The 18,652-nt window shown below is 36.0% G+C and overlaps 1 protein-coding gene across 1 annotated transcript in view; it reads right to left on the reverse strand.

Annotated features, from left to right (window-relative positions):
• Window positions 1-18,652, reverse strand: part of ZNF804A (zinc finger protein 804A) — a 351,091-nt gene that overhangs the window by 300,678 nt on the left and 31,761 nt on the right. The gene's annotated exons all lie outside the window — the stretch shown is intronic.

Here is an 18,652-nt window from a genome sequence, read left to right on the forward strand (position 1 = left end):
TAATACTTTTGCCATATACAATGTATTATTTACTATCTCCCATACTTGACTATGCAAGGTGATTATAGTACTTCAAACAAGGAGAATTAGTTATTTTGTGTAAGGCTTACTAACTTCTAAATAAAAACAAGTAGACAGGTTTATAATGTTACTGCCAAGCTACTCCTTATTTTTGAAGTGGAGCATCTGGTTTGACTTAATTGCTAAACTTACACAGGAAATCCTTTCCGGTGTTAGATAAACAATATGTGATTGTTTTAGATGAGAAAGTGGTTGTATTGTCAAAGAAAAGAAACTGTCTTGTTGAATGTGTATATATTAGCCTCCCAGTAGATACCCAAAATTAAAGAAGAAAATTAATTGCAAAAGCTCTATACATCTTTGCTAAGTGCTTCCTAAAGGATAAAAATCTATTTGACAAACAGAACACTAGATTTAGTTATTTCAGAAGAAGAAAAAGATGCAGCAAAACTTAACCACTCTTCTATGAAAAGGAAGATCCACTTTCTGTAGGTCTCATGTTTATACACGCTTCTCTGATAGATAGCTCAGTTGGTAAAGAATCTTCCTGCAATGCGGGAGACCTGGGTTCGATCCCTGAGTTGGGAAGATCCCTGGAGAAGGGAAAGGCTACTCACTTCAGTATACTGGCCTGGAAAATTCCATGGACTGTATAGTTCATGGGGTCCCAAAGAGTCAGACTGTATAGTCCATGGGGTCCCCAAGAATCAACTCAGGCGGTCCCAAAGAGTCACAACTGAATGACTTTCACTTTGATGTTTACATGGCATTTTATTTTAAAATAAAAAGAATATAAAATTACTATAATATTCAAATAAAAGATATTAATCTTCAGAAAAATATAAAAATAAATGGAATTTAAGGCTGACAACTACCACAAATATTTTCTTTCAAGTTTTATTAGTTTCCTGTTGCTGCTGCAATAAATTACCATAAACTTGTGATCATATTGGGCTCACCCAGATATTCCAGGACAATATCCCCAGCTGAAGACCATTAATTTAATCACAAATGTAAAGTCACTTTTCTCATACAAGGTGATATATTCACAGGTTTCAGGGATTAATATGTGGACATCTTTGGGGGCTATGATTACTCCTAGAACACAAATCAAGTGTTCTCTTTCTTGTCCACCAGATTAAGGCTGTTCTACTGGAACTGAATTTGGGTGTGATTGATAATTGTTTAAAATATACAAAATTTATCAGAAGTGAAGGAGTTATTTGGGTTTCCCTGGTGATTCAGATGGTGAAGAATTCACCTGCAATGTGGGAGACCTGGGTTGGGAAGATCCCCTGGAGAAGGGAATAGATATCCTCTCTAGTATTCTGGCCTGGAGAATATCATGGCCTGTACAGTCCATAGGGTAGCAAAGAGTCCAACACGACTGAACAACTTTCAGTTCATTTCACTTCACGTTTGGGCTTCTCTGGTGGCTCAGATTGTAAAGAATCTACCCACAATGCAGAAGACATGGGTTCGATCCCTGAGTCAGGAAGATCCCCTGGCAGAAGGGAATGGCAACTCACTCCAGTATTCTTGCCTGGAGAATACCATGGACAGAGGAGCCTGGCAGGCTACTGTCCATGGGATCATACAGTCGGACACAACTGTGAGACTATCCCTTTGACATTCAAGGAGTTATTTAAATGAGTTAAAGAGTAATTAAAATGAATACAACAGAGCAATTAAATTTTTTAATGACTGCTACATTGTGTTGAGCTACATAATTCTGAAAGCAATTTATTCTTACCAACTGAGTTATTGAAGAATTTGAAATTTGGAGAATGTCAGTTTTATAATTTCATTACTTTACCCTCAGTCCATTTCACTATTATTGATGACTGATTGATGTTGCTTTTTCTGGAACCATTAGACTTTACACAGCACAAAAAATGTCTGATATACCAAGGTACTACCTATGCTTGGGGAAGTTGAAAAGAAAAATAGTCTTAACCAATTTCAGTTAAAGTGAAGTCACTCAGTAGTGTCCAACTCTTTGTGACCACATGGACTGTAGCCTGCCAGGTTCCTCCATCAGTCAGATTTTCCAGGCAAGAATACTGGAGTGAGCTGCTATTTCCTTCTCCAGGGGATCTTCCCGACCCAGGGATTGATCCTGGGTGTCCTGCAGTGCAGGCAGACTTTTTACTGTCTGAGCCACCAGGAAAGCCCCAATTTCAGTTAAAATGGCTGACTATTGCAAATTTTACAAACATATGGTTGTAGGAACACATTACAAGGATCTGTCCTAGAGCTTGAATGGGACACGTTCAAATGGGGATGATGAGTAATTCCAAAGTTTGGAGTAAAGTTAACTTCAACTCATTCCCTCATACTAAACATTCAGGTTATTTTTACTTTATTTTACTTAGTTTTTTTTTTATGAAAAATGTTAAAATGTATAGATTTGCATCAATATCTTCATGTACATGTGTGATTATATTCTTAGGTTAGGTTGCAAGAGTAGTATCTGGATGAGTGGGATATTTAGTCCTCAAAACAAGAAACATATCAACTTCATAATCTTAAGAATAACCAACATTTAGGGCTACATATAGCTATTCAAGGTCACTACTTGAATAAGTTTATTATTCAAACTTACACTTACACCTCTCCACTGATCTAGTCTGGGCTTCCCAGGTGGCACTAATGGTAAAGAATCCACCTGCCAATACAGGAGATACCAAGAGATGCAGGTTCAATTCCTGGATCAGGAAGACCCCCTGGAGAAGGAAATGACAAACTATTCTAATATTCTTGCTGGGAAAATTCCACAGACAGAGCAGCCTGATGGACTACAATCCATGGGGTCTCAGAGTCGGACATGACTGAGGACTGAGCATGCACATCATATACAAAATTCATCCAGTTTATCTAAATGAGGAAGGGAGGAAATACTGTGCTCTCCTGTGTCTGCTGGGAAATACTGAAATCCTAATGAGATGATCCCCAACCAGCTCTTCTGCAGCACCTCATATTAAGGAAAATCCTAAAAGAATCACTTATAGAGATCAGGGATGTTTGCTAGAGGGAAGAACTGACACTCTATTCCCAGGTGAGAATTCTGCTTAAGTAATAGACCCATTTATTTGCCCCTGGTTACAAAAAGTAGAGTTAAAAAACCAGGATAGAAAGAGGCAGAACTTACAAGACTGCTGTTGGAGACAACAATGTAGGACACATATCCTGTTAGTCAAGTAGACAGCATGGAAAGAAATGGGACCTGAGCCATCTTTCTGAACCTTTACCCAAGAAGGCTGGCTATAGGAAGATGTTTCAGGAAGGGTTCCAGGTAAGCAAAGTTGAGATCAGGTTACAAAGGTTAGGCTTCCTTTAGATGTCCTCCATTAGGGGATCGTGAAGTAAAACAATCAGACATCATCTTTAAAGAGTTCAGTCCCAATAGCCAGTGTATCTGCTACACAGAAGCACGTTATAGGCAGTCAATGTTACACTGAAAAGAGTCATACATGACTAACAGGCTGCAACTTTGACCAGACAAGGGAAGGGATACTTGCTTATTCTGGTTTCCCTTTCCCTTCTCCTACTCCAACTGAACTGGATTCACTAAAACTTAGTAAGATAAAAGAGGGCACTCTGGATATTTCACTTGAATATGAGATTGACAATAAAAACTAAATGGTATTTACTATAATAAGTAAAAATTATCAAATGTAGTAGGATCTGCCAACTTACTCATTAAAGCAAAGTGAAGACCAATATAGCATAATATAGTTGAACTCACTGATTAAAATATGAAACAATATACTTATACTTTGCTAGAGAATACTTCTCACAAATTGTTACAAATATAATTACTGTAGTAAAATATATTAAAATTTAACATTTCTGATAGATACTCACTTCTTCATTCGCAAAAATAATGTTTCATTATATAACGCTACTAACCACTTGCTAAAATGTTCAGTTTCTAGCACCAGTGTGGATATCAAGTCTTGGCAAGCCCAATATTCTATTATTATTTAGTGATGTTTCTAATGGAAGCAGTGAGCTTTTGTATCTTTATATTTTACGTGACTTTATATATCTGCTTCTATATGCTAGAGCTTTATCTATTTCACCCCTTTTCATGGGAATCTATTTCCTTGATCTAAACAACTTCATATTCTCCAAATCCAAGTATCTTGCCTCAGAGGTTTATAAAGTTAAATTTTTACTAGCTTGATATATTTTTATATTTTACTAGTTTGATACTATTTCCTTTATTTCAATACAGAAAACTGACCGAGGAAACCAGAATTGAAAGAGATACGTGTACCCCAATGTTCATTGCAGCACTGTTTATAATAGCCAGCACATGGAAGCAACCTAGATGTCCATCGGCAGATGAATGGATAAGAAAGCTGTGGTATATATACACAATGGAGTATTACTCAGCCATTAAAAAGAATACATTTGAATCAGTTCTAATGAGGTGGATGAAACTGGAGCCGATTATACAGAGTGAAGTAAGTCAGAAAGAAAAACACCAATACAGTATACTAACGCATATATATGGAATTTAGAAAGATGGTAACAATAACCCTGTAAGCGAGACAGCAAAAGAGACACAGATGTATAGAATAGTCTTTTGGACTCTGTGGGAGAGGGAGAGGGTGGGATGATTTGGGAGAATGGCATTGAAACATGTATAATATCATATATGAAATGAATCGCCACTCCAGGTTTGATGCATGATACTGGATGCTTGGGGCTTGTGCACTGGAATGACCCAGAGGGATGTACGGGGAGGGAGGAAGGAGGGGGTTCAGGATGGGGAGCACATGTATACCTGTGGTGGATTCATGTTGATGTATGGCCAAACCAATACAATACTGTAATTAAATTCCAATTAAAAGAAATAAATTTATATATTAAAAAAGAAGAAGAAAACGGTTTTGTTTTGGTTTTGTTTGACTTTTTGCATCATAAATTATTAAACATTCATTTTTGGGTGGGAAAAAGATTAAAATTCAACTTAATTTAACAATGTGATTGCTGTTTCCCAAATTTCATTTAATTTACCTGAAAATGTAGATAAATCTCTACCTTCACCTTGATATTAACTATATACCACACATAGGTTTTAATGCTGACTATATCTATTTTATTTGATCAGTGCCAGTGTTATCTCAATTGTTTAATATATTGAAAAATCTCCAAAATTTGCCACTAAATAAGTCTCATTACTTCTGGTGGCCCAGAGGTTAAAGCGTCTGCCTGCAATGAGGGAGACCTGGGTTCAATCTCTGGGTCGGGAAGATCCCCTGGAGAAGGAAATGGCAACCCACTCCAGTATTCTTGCCTGGAGAATCCCATGGACGGAGCCTGGTGGGCTACAGTCCACAGGGTCGCAGAGTTGGACACGACTGAGCGACTTCACTTTCACTTTCAAGTCTCATTAAATAATGCAAAATTAATTACAGTTAAAGATGATACTTCAGTCGGTTAGTATTATTACCTAGAATAATATACTAATGGAACAGGCATAATATTTTGCACTTTAATATATTTACAGTATTGAAAACTAGTGCAATAATAGGTAACTCCAAAGCCCGTATATTTAGTTTGGAAAATGTTTCTGATGTTTGTTTTCCAATACTGCTTGGTTTTCCCTTGGGGACGGGTAGTAGATGGAGGTACAGGCTCTCTTCTCCCTTGTGTAGACAAATGCTAAAGTTTGTTTTCATGGCCTAGAGACACAATAATTCAAAGAAATCCAGTCACGTACAAGGCTTACAGTTTGGCTTTAGATACTTGGATGGTTGATAATATTTTAAAAATATATTTACAATATGTGTCTGTTCAGTTGCTAAGTCGTGTTTGACTCTTTGTGATCCACCTGCAGCATGGGGACTTCACTATCTCCTGAAATTTGCCCAACTCCATGTCCATTGAGTCAGTAATGCTATCTAGCCAGCCATCTCATCCTCTGCTTCCCCTTTCTCCTTTTACCGTCAATCTTTCCCAGCATCAGGGTCTTATATGCATATTAAAAAATAATCCAGTGCAATTTTTTTTAAAATCTAAGATTATATCAAATTTCAATATGCTTTAATTCAATAGTGATACAGTCATTAGAATGATTTCACAGGCTAAATATAATTTAATTTGTACCCTGCATTTCTTACATCTAATTTTTAAAATACTTCTCTTTCTTGTTTTGATAAATTTTAATAATCAAACATATAAAAATTATTTCTAAATGGCTTGTTTCATTTATGCATTATATGTTCTAAATAAATTTACAAATTCTTCAATAAGCTCTTGAAAATTTTAAAAACTTTTTTGCAGTTTCCAACCTTAAAGTACTTTATTTTTAATACAATGGCCTCATTCCAGTACCCTGGATCTCAAGGCATTTAGAAGCTTAATATACTAGAAATAGATTTTCAAAATGATGAATGGATCATTAGTTGCACTGCTTCAATTATAAGTGATAGATGAGTAGAATAAACCTTGTATTTTTATATCTTTACAACTTTCTTTTAATATTACTTTTGTGTAGGATTGCATTTTAAAGCAATTATTTTGTAAGTGAAATAATTCTGAATCCCTTTTTATTCATTCTAGAACCACAAAACACATAAAGGGTTGCATTATACCTTCCTATATTTCTGTACATTATTCCTTTGAGGAAGGGAGAAGTTAAAGAAAGTGTTTGGCATCAAGAGGTTCTTGTAATAATCAGGGGACATGTTAGCTTGAATTTCTTACCCATATTAAAATGGAGAATTGAGAGGTCCTCATTCTATGACTTAATAGCTAATGACCTTGGATAGGGCACACCCTCTCTGGACCTTATTATTCAAATTTCTGAACAGAAGTTGAATAAATTATCCAAAGATCTTGCCTAGTTACAAAAAAAAAGAAATCTATAAACCTAGAAGTAGAAAAATCACTTAGGAATGTCATATACAATTCTTAATCAATCACTTAGATTTTATCTTGAGCTCATTGGCACTTGCTGCAGAGCAAAGCACCTGTTAGTTAAAAATGAGAGAATGAAAGAACAATAAAGAAGTGACTCAAAAAAGACTAAATGGGGTCTTGAAAGACCAACACTGCTTTTCAGTCATTACTTCAGCCAGAGATAGCTTGGAACATTTTTAATACATTGTTTTTAGATCAAATATTATTCCCATTTTGTGACTGCTTTCTATTTGTAAACTCTTAAGAGAGTTTATCCTCATATCTACAGCAACCAGCATAATGCCAAGGACATCATAAAAGTTCAGCAAAATTGAAACTATCAAGTACTCTCTCATATTCTTTCCTTCTGTGCCTAAAAGAACACACATATTCTGTAAAGTCATTTGATATTTAGTCCAAGAAGCAACTTCAGATATTTAATACAACTGTTATCAACAAATATATTAGAGATTAATGCCTTGAATTTAACACTGATACTTTATATAATATTATAATCATTTATAGCAATCATGATTAACTAACATTGATATGTTTTCCATTTTAAGGGTATATAAAACTGAAATTGTACTTTGAAGTAAGAGTTGTATTATTTTTATTCAACTGTTTTCTCTGCTTAACTTATCTAACAACTCCCAATATATTCAATTCATTTATTTCAGTCATCTATTTAATTTATTTTAAAATTTCCATCTATAGTTTTAAAAACGCAGAATATTTTCCCTAGACCTTTAATTTTGGAAACTTGGTTTCATGAGTTGGCCTGAAGATTATATATTCTAGAAATGGTAGCTGGTCCACATGGAAAATTATGGTACATTATTATATATATTTGTAAGGAGAAGGAAATGGCAACTTACTCCAGTGTTCTTGCCTGGAGAATCACAGGGATGGGGAAGCCTCATGGGCTGCCGTCTATGGGGTCGTACAGAGTCGGACATGACTGAAGTGACTTAGCAGCAGCAAGCTATTTTAATAAAACAGTAAATCTTGATTGTATCTGTTGATTTAGACATAACATGTTAAGGTTGTCTTAATAATAAGACCAGAATAAAAATATACGAAGCATGTTTTAAAAGCATGCACAATTTCACCATGCCAACATAAATATTTGCATTCCTTTTTGTTTTCTTCTTGTCAGTCCATATGCAAGCATATCTTGAATTTTAAATGTTTCCTTATCTCATAAATATTTTATTACTAATATTAGATAATTGTACAGGCGGCTACATATTCATTTTGCATATAATTTTAATGGCTAAATTAACATTTTAGATCAAGTATTATTTAGATCAAACTTGATGCATTAGGGATACTTAATGATATCCCTAGCATACAGATTCTTTTTTAAGTATGTGAAGTCACTCAGTTATGTCCGACTTTTTGCAACCCCATGGACTGTAGCCTACCATACTCTGTTCTATGGGATTTTCCAGGCAAGGATACTGGAGTGGGTTGCCATTTCCTTCTCCAGAGGATTTTCCTGACCCAGCGATCGAACCCGGGTCTCCCGCACTGTAGGCAGATGGTTTACCATCTGAGCCACCAGGGAAGTCCTTTTTCAGGTATGCTATATAGTTCATACTATGTTTATGCATGAAATTTAATGTTTTGAATTCTTCATTACTGAAAAGTTCTTACATGTGAGATCCTTATATTAACAAATAATAAAATTATTAATTAACTGATATGCATTAGAAATTAAAGTTTTGAAAATAATTCTCTTCCAATTTTTTCCCCAAACCTAGACATACAGTTCAATCAGAAAAATATTTGGTGAAAATTACGTAACTTAGTATGAGACTAATTGTTTTGAAGTTCCTATTTCTTTATTCCTCACAATTTATTTTCTGGGCAAGTTTAATGATTATTCTCTTGAGGAACACCTATTGTGGGTGGCTTCAGCAACCTAGGAATTTAAATTTTCTAAGAATCTCGTTGCCATAGTGACCACATAATCTAAGTTAGTACAGTAAAAAGAACAAAATATAAGACCACATTTTTAAAAGCCAATACTTAAATTATTTCTCTAAGTTCAGATGTTTCTTCAGACCTGGGGAATAAACTTTTAGAATCACTCTATAATTTGCAAAGAGAAAATAAATTTTACCAAAACAATGGATTAAATTTGAAATTCTATTTTCTATAACAATGTCTGAACCACATATTTTAAAGTGTTTATTTGTAGGTTTGATACATGCAATAAGTACAAGTATACAATTGAAACAGGAAAATTTTAGCATAAAAATTTTAGATGATATAATTTATCATTTATGTTTTAGGAAAATACATATTTGAGATTAATGTTAATTACTAAGTTAACTAAAACTCTGGATAATTATTTTTTGTAATGTAAAACAACTTTAAATTCATTGATGAGTTACCATGAACATAAGTACATTAAAGAGACCAAAAAACTGCAACCAGGGACATAGGAAGTGAGTGTCAATGTCAGCAGTCTCACTGAGTGCTTCTACAAATTCTAAGGTTTTGAGCCACAGCTTTACCACCATACAGATTACAGAAAACAGGACCATAACAGGAGGCACCCAAGGTGGGGAAACTAACAAGAAATTTTCACTTGAGCTGGAACATGAGCTGAAACAAACAAACAAGGACAAGAAATACAGTATTCCTTTCCCAACCCTTCTCAAACTGCCTCTTCTAAATGTTGACAGACAGGAATATTGCCAATATCTGTCTTGACACTGCACAAATGGAAAAAGAAAAACTACAAGTATCATTTGAAAGTTTAATATAATCTCTGAAAGAGTCAATACTCGCTTTACAGGGAATGTTCAAAAACTGTTATTTGAAAGAATTTGATTTAAAACTGTCCCAAATTGGTAGACAGAAGTAAACACCATATGAACTCAACCTCAACTCAGGATATAAAGAATGCCAATAAATGAAGTTCAAAAGAAAATCAGTACCTCATTATAATAGAAAATAAATCAACAGACAAGCAAAAACACCTTCACACAGGCAGACACATACACACACAGAGAAGGTGCCATGCATAAAAGGTAATATAAACAGTAGCAGAAACAGACATTCAAAGATTTTAGCTACTGTAATTATTAGAAACAAACTTAAGAAAAATTATTTTTTCTAAAGAAATACAAGAGAAATTTGAAAACAAATACAACTCCTATGTCTTTAAATTATAACTAGATTTTTTAATGGATAAAATAGTAGTTTATATAGAACTGATGAAAGAGAGAACTGGAAAAATGACCCAACGAAATTGTTTATATTTCCGCCTAGACATATAAAAGTGGTCTATATTACATTGAAGAAACAGTGATAAGGCTTGACAAACATCCAAACAGAGCTCTGGGAGGCAATAACAAGGCAATATTCAAAGAGATAAGCTGAGTGCTTTCCAGAAATTTTGAAATATGTTATAATCAGATCTGGGAGTCATTCACTCCCAATGAGGATAGTTAATGAGAAATACACATCTAGATATACCATAGTGAAATGGCAAAAAAAAAAAAAAAAAAAAGAGGCAAAGAGATGTCAAGAAAAACGAATAAGAAAATATAAAGCAGCTTCAAAGAGAAGGTAATTAAACTGGCCAATGATTTGTCACTGGAAACAACAGAAGGCAGATGATACTGAAGAAATATCCTTAAAGAGAAGAGATAATTGCCAGTCAATAATTTCTATATAGCAAAATTACCTTTATGAATGATTTAAATATAAAGATTCTTCAGGAAAAAAATGGGAAAATAGAATTTAATTACACAAATATATTCACCAAAGCAAATTTTAAGAAATATTTTTCAGGAAGAGAAAATTGGCCCAAAGTTAAGCTATTAAATGCAAAAACAAATTTTGCGTTAGATAAGAAAATGTGTCTGTAAATAATTTAAACAGTCATATATTTTATGAGGCTATGCATGTCTAATTTGGAGAAGCAAGTTAAAACTTAAATCCTAGATAGTAACAGTCAAAGCAGATCAGGGACACGATGAGGGATAAAAGACAAAGTTTCAGACCTTTTTATTACATGAGATGAAGAAAAGCCACTAGTTACATTTGAATGTGTTAAGGAAATGATCTCCCTTGTGGCTCAAATGGTAAAATGTCTGCCTGCAATGTGGGAGACTTGGGTTCAATTTGTGGACTGGGAAGATCTGGGTTCAGCCCTTGGGCTGGGAAGATCTCCTGGAGAAGAAAATAGCAACCACTCCAATATTCTTGCCTGGAAAATCCCATGGACAGATGAGCCTGGCAGGCTACAGATTATGAGGTCACAAAGAGTTGGACACGACTGAGGAACTAACACACAAGTAAATCATGGTATAATGAGCCTAGGAAAACTAACATAATAAAATAAATACCTAAATCCTAAATAATTAGATAAATAATATAAAAATAAAATTTTAAAACTCCTCCAATTCAAAACAAAGCAAGAGTAAGTAGGAGGAGGACCAGAAAAAGTTTAAAAAAAGAAATAGCACATTATAAAATTATATAAATAAGTTCAAATATAATACTAATCACCCTAAATATAAGTGGATAAACACATTTTCTATGGGAATGTTGAAAAATGCTATTTTAGGTCCAAATAGTAGACTGGGAAGGAAAATTTTCAACCCAATAATGGTCTTTAAACACATAAACACAACTACCAAAAATATATTTCAAGTCAAAGTCTTTTATTTTAATTCTCTGAAGGTCCTAAGGAGTGAGCTACACAGTTTCAATGCAGTTCCAATCACCTAACTGTGAGGGTAAAAAGTGAACAAATATAACAAAAGAAAATGAAATTTTTAGAAGATAGAATAAAACATCTCTGCTCAATAGAATTTTTTGTGGTTATAAAAATATACTAATTTACTCTGCTCAGTATGGTAACCAGAAATCATGAATCATGGACTAGTGGGCACTTGAAACCAGGCTCAGTCAGTTTAGTTCAGTCGCTCAGTTATGTCTGACTCTTTGTGATCCCATGGACTACAGCATGCCAGGTCTCCCTGTCCATCACCAACTCCTGCAGCTTGCTCAAAATCATGGCCATCGAGTTGGTGATTCCATCCAACCATATCATCCTCTGTTGTCCCCCTCTCTTCTTGCCTTCAATCTTTCCCAAAATCAGGGTCTTTTCAAATGAGTCAGTTCTTCACATTAGGTGGCCAAAGTATTGGAGTTTCAACTTCAGCATCAGTCCTTCCAATGAATATTCAGGACTGATTTCCTTTAGGACGGACTGGTTGGATCTCCTTGCAGTCCAAGGGACTCTCAAGAGTCTTCTTCAATACCACAGTTCAAAAGCATCAATTCTTTGGTGCTCAGTTTTCTTCATGGTCCAATTCTCACACCCATACATGACCACTGGAAAAACCACAGCTTTGACTAGACGGACCTTTGTCAGCAAATATGCTATTGGTTACTATATTAGACGGTAAAAATACGGAAGACTCTATTAATTCTGGTTAGAGAATAATTTTTCAAGCAATTTACAAAAAACAAGGAATACAAGAAAAATATTGGTAAATACAAGTACAATAAAACAAATAATAATGCAGAAATTAGTGAATGTATTTTCAACATATAAAATCAACACAGGATTATACAATGAGCCTTCAACTAAAACCAAGATGGGATTCCAGCATATACATATATCAAATAAAGAAAAATTCAAATATGCACAAATGTTAGTAGATATATAGCACCACAGAGACTCCAACCTACTGTGGTTTAGATAGTAACTACTACAACCTCTTTGGAAAATGTTGCTTGATAAACTTCAATGTTTACATATGCCGCATTGAGCCATTAGATTTCTAGGTATATACCAAGAAGAAACTCATGTTTCTTTTGATCTAGGTACTTTTATTCCACATCCTTCTAGCAGCAAAAATAGTTTTCTTCTTTGAAACTTGAAAATGATGTACATGGAAACATGGGATAAAATCAAGAATTTGTCCATTTTTTCTGGATCCTTCTATGTAATCTATCACTTTTGCCACCTTCAAACAGTATGCAAAAACAAAATAAATAAAACTATTATTTAGAGACAAATCAAAGTCTTTATAACATAGTAAACTCAGATAAGTCCTCTTTCATTGTTGACTGTCTCAGGTCACAGGCACTACTACCCATTAGAAATAATGGAAATCATCCTTGACATCATTCCTGCCTTTGCTTTCCATTTCTAGTTATTCCCGCAATCAAGCTGACCAACACTATCCTTGATTTCATCGTCTTCTTTCCACCTTGAATATCCCAACTCAAGTTCAAACTTTTCTCATTACAGGTATGAATTACTGCAATAGTTTTTTATATAGCCAATTCATAAACACTTAATATCTTCTATTCTTTATTCCATAGTGAGAAAGAACTTTTAAAAACACAAATAGAGCAGTTACATAAGCATGCCTAAAGATTCAGAATTGGTTTATTTGAACACATTGCTTTCAGGGAAAAGTAAAGCTCTGTATAGTCTTATATGAATAGTTTTACATATCTGGTTCTAAACTAACTTGGGGATTTCATATTAAACAAGCCTCTTTAATTCAGCTACAAATATGTCTTTTTCAGGATTCTCAAATCCAAAATCATTACAGACAGTGACTGCAGCCACAAAATTAAAAGATGCTTACTCCTTGGAAGAAAACCTATGACAAACCTACACAGCATATTAAAAACCAGAGACATCACTTTGCCAGTAACAATCTGTATAGTCAAAGCTATAGTTTTTCCAGTAGTCATGTACAGATGTGAGAGCGGGACAATAAAACAAAGGCTGAGCACTGAAGAATTGATGCTTTTGAATGCAATGCTGAAGAAGACTCTGGAGAGTCCTTTGGACAACAAGAAATAAAACCAGACAATCTTAAAGGAAACTAACCCTGAATATTCATTGGAAGGACTGATGCTGAAGCTGAAGCTCCAATACTTTGGTCATCTGATGCGAAGAGCTGACTCACTGGAGAAGACCCTGATGCTGGAGAAGACTGAAGGCAGGAGGAGAAGGGGATGACAGAGGATGAGATGGTTGGATGGCATCACTGACTCAATGGACATGAGTTTGAGCAAACTCTGGGAGATGGTAAAGGACAAGGAAGCTTGGCATCTTGTAGTCCATGGGGTCACAAAGAGTCGGACATGGCCTCGCAACTGAACAACAGATAAACCATGCTCCCTTTCTGATATGGGATATTCAGTGACAGTTAACCCCAGTCCCAATCCTTCAACCCACTTGAAGTTAACTTCTACTTATCCTTTTGCTAGTATCCAAAGGGTATCTTGAACAGAATTTCATTTCTGTACTCTATAAATCCTATTATAGCTTCTCATAGCACAAAGCTCTTCTCTTATAAAGCTCTTAAAATAATAGCAATGCTAGATTTGCTTTTGTAACTGTGTGGATTAGTGCCTGTCTAATGGTGAAGGACAGGAAAGCCTGGCATTCTGCAGTCATGGGGTCGCAAAGAGTTGGAACCGAGTGACTGAACAACTGTCTAACTCAGCAGATGCAAGTTCTATGAAGTTAAAACAGTTGATATTTGTGTTTATTTTTCCCAGAGTCTGTGACAGATATATGTGAGAAACTATGTTAAATAAATATTTAATGAGCCAATTTTCCTTTCTCTGTTTAAACTCCTCCTAAACTCTCCGGGCAACCTGAAGGTCACTTCACTAACATTAAGGTTAAAGGAATTCAGAATTCTAAGACTGGCAGTTCTCAATAACTGGGCTTTTGACCCAGCTGAAATAATAACTTGAACATCTTCCTACAATGAAACTGTCCCTGGTCTCCTTTAGTTATCTAGGAAAATTAAATGATGCTTAACTTACACATGTAAGATCCATATCATATATTTACTAATGGGTGCATGTGCGTGCTAAGTCACTTCAGTCATATCCAACTCTGTGACACTATGCACTGCAGCCCGCCAGGCTTCTCAGTCCCTGGGATTCTCCAGGCAAGAAAACTGGAGTGGGTTGCCATGCCCTCCTCCAGGGGATCATCCTGACTCAGAGATCAAACTTGCATCTCTTACGTCTTTTGAATTGGCAGGAGGGTTCTTTGCCACTAGCGCCACCTGGGAAGCCCAAATTTACTCATATATTCAATATCTAACAAATGTAAATCTCACACTAATTATTAGACAAGTTCAGTGTGGGGATGGTGTAGATGCAATTCACTTCAAAGGAAGACCTCTTGAAAAATGATACAATTTTTTTAGGGTAAAAATGGATTACAGATGTGAAAGTTTTCAGTAAAAATGCAAAGTACTTAAGTAACAAAAGGTTTTTGTATAAAACAACTTTCAAAGCACAATAAAGAGAAATATTATTTAAATGAAATATAAATTCATCTTCCTAATAGATAGCATTAAGTCACAATATTTTTTTTCTGGAAAAGGCACAATATGAAATTTTGATAAACTGATTAAATTCAATTGTATTATGATTCACTTTCATGTACTAACTAGAGTAGTCAAGATAGACCATCTTAATGATAAGAATTCATGTTAAATAGAGCATAAGTAATAAATTTCCTATTTATCCTTCTCTACCATTGGTATTATACCAGACTAGATTGCTAGGATTCAGTTCAGTTCAGTTCAGTCGCTCAGTTGACTCTTTGTGACCCCATGAACTGCAACACGTCAGGCCTCCCTGTCCATCACCAACTCCTGGAGTCCACACAAACTCATGTCCATTGAGTCGGTGATGCCATCTAACCACCTCATCCTAGTTGTCCCCTTCTCCTCCTGCCCTCAATCTTTCCCAACATTAGGGTCTTTTCAAATGAGTCAGTTCCTCACATCACGTGGCTGGAATACTAGAGTTTCAGCTTCAACATCAGTCTTTCCAATGAACACCCAGGACTGATCTTCTTTAGGATGGACAGGTTGGACCTCCTTGCAGTCCAAAGGAATCTCAAGAGTCTTCTGCAACATCACAGTTCAAAAGCATTAATTCTTCAGCTCTCAGCTTTCTTTATAGTTCAACTCTAACATCCATACATGACTAATCAAAAAACCATAGCCTTGACTAGATGGACCTTTGTTGGAAAAGTAATGCCTCTGCTTTTTAATATGCTGTCTAGGTTGCTCATAACTTTCCTTCCAAGGAGTGTCTTTTAATTTCACGGCTGCAATCACCATCTGCAGTGATTTTGGAGCCCCCCCTGCAAAATAAAGTCTGACACTGTTTCCCCTCTTTAACCATCTATTTGCCATGATCTTAGTTTTCTGAATGTTGAGCTTTAAGCCAACTCCTTCACTCTTCTCTTTCACTTTCATCAAGAGGCTCTTTAGCTCTTCTTCACTTTCTGCCATTAGTGTGGTGTCATCTGCATATCTGAGGTTATTGATGTTTCTCCCAGCAATCTTGATTCCAGCTTGTGCTTCATCCATCCCAGCGTTTCTCATGATGTACTCTGCATAGAAGTTAAATAAGCAGGGTGACAATATACAGCCTTGATGTACTCCTTTTCCTATTTGGAACTAGTCTGTTGTTCTATGTCCAGTTCTAACTGTTGCTTCCTGACCTGCATACAGGTTTCTCAAGAGGCAGGTCAGGTGCTCTGGTATTCCCATCTCCTTCAGAATTTTCCACAGTTTATTGTGATCCACACAGTCAAAGGCTTTGTCATAGTCTATAAAGCAGAAATAGATGTTTTTCTGGAACTCTCTTGCTCTTTCCATGATCCAGCAGGTGTTGGCAATTTGATCTCTAGTTCCTCTGCCTTTTCTAAAACCAGTTTGAACATCTGGAAGTTCATGGTTCACGTATTGTTGAAGCCTGGCTTGGAGAACTTTGAGCATTACTTTACTAGCATGTGAGATGAGCGCAATTGTGTGGTAGTTTGAGCATTCTTTGGCATTGCCTTTCTTTGGGATTGGAATGAAAGCAGACTTTTTCCAGTCCTGTGGCCACTGCTGAGTTTTCCAAATTTGCTGACATATTGAGTGCAGCACTTTCACAGCATCATCTTTCAGAATTTGAAATAGCTCAACTGGAATTCCATCACGTCCACTAGCTTTGTTCGTAGTGATACTTTCTAAGGCCAACTTGACTTCACATTCCAGGATGTCTGGCTCTAGGTGAGTGATCACACCATCATGATTATCTGAGTCATGAAGATCTTTTTTTGTACAGTTCTTTGTATTGCTGCCACCTCTTTTCCATATTTTCTGCTTCTGTCTGGTCCATACCATTTCTGTCCTTTATCGAGCCCATCTTTGCATGAAACGTTCCCTTGGTATCTCTAATTTTCTTGAAGAGATCTCTAGTCTTTCCCGTTCAATTTTTTCCCTCTATCTCTTTGCACTGATCACTGAGGAAGGCTTTGTTATCTCTCCTTGCTATTCTTTGGCACTCTGCATTCAAATAGGTATATCTTGCCTTTTCTCCTTTGCTTTTCATTTCCCTTTTCACAACTATTTGTAAGGCTTCGTCAGACAGCCATTTTGCTTTTTTTGCATTTCTTTTTCTTGGGGATGGTCTTGATCCCTGTCTCCTGTACAATGTCACAAACCTCCATCCATAGTTCATCAGGCACTCTATCAGATCTAGTCCCTTAAACCTATTTCTCACTTCCACTGTATAATCCATCTTAAGATATGTTTTTGTTTAATTTAATGTTTATTCATTGTAATTGGGTCTAAAATAGACACTGGGATAGATTTTATGTAGAGATACATCCTGAAGTGAAGTGAAGTGAAGTCGCTCAGTCATATCTGACTCTTTGCAACCCCATGGACAGTAGCCCGCACCAAGCTCCTCTGTCCATGGGATTTTCTAGGCAAGAGTACTGGAGTGGGTTGCCATTTTCCTTCTCAGGGAATCTTCCCGAACCAGGGATCGAACCCAGGTCTCCCGCATTTTAGACAGATGCTTTACCGTCTGAGCCACCAGGGAAGTCCAGATACATCCTAGGTACTATCATTTTATCTACTGATTAAGAAGTATGCAGCTGCTAAGTCGCTTCAGTCATGTCCAACTCTGTGCAACCCCATAGACGGCAGCCCACCAGGCTCCACGGTCCCTAGGATTCTCCAGGCAAGAACACTAGAGTGGGTTGCCATTTCCCTCTCCAATGTATGAAAGTGAAAAGTGACAGTAATGTCGCACAGTCATATCTGACTCTTAACGACCCCATGGACTGCAGCCTACCAGCCTCCTCCATCCATGGGATTTTCCAGGCAAGAGTACTGGAGTGGGTTTCCATTGCCTTCTCTGATGCACTTACTGTTAATGGGTCTTAATTTTTATTCTCTGATGTTACATAATATATATTATGATTGTATTGATATTTAAATGTCTTGTTATCTCCTGATATTTATCTTCATTTTTACAACATTAAATTATTTATGTAAATTACCATTTGAAGAAAATAAAATAACCTTGAAGGTGAAGGTGAAGTTGCTCAGTCGTGTCCAACTCTTTGCGACCCCGTGGACTGTAACCTACTAGGCTTCTCCGTCCATGGGATTCTCCAGGCAAGAATACTGGAATGGATTGCCATTTCCTTCTCCAGGGGATCTTCCTGACCCAGGGATCGAACCTGGGTCTCCCGCATTGAAGGCAGACGCTTTAACCTCTGAGCCACCAGGGAAGCGGATTAGTATAATTTCTGTCTATAAAAATATTGTTAAGTTACACTATTTGATTAATTCTACATTGTGGATCTGTTTTTAAAATGACCTGTTAATCTGATACCATGGTT

This window comes from Ovis aries, chromosome 2 (assembly GCF_016772045.2).
Source record: "Ovis aries strain OAR_USU_Benz2616 breed Rambouillet chromosome 2, ARS-UI_Ramb_v3.0, whole genome shotgun sequence".
NCBI lineage: Eukaryota > Metazoa > Chordata > Mammalia > Artiodactyla > Bovidae > Ovis > Ovis aries.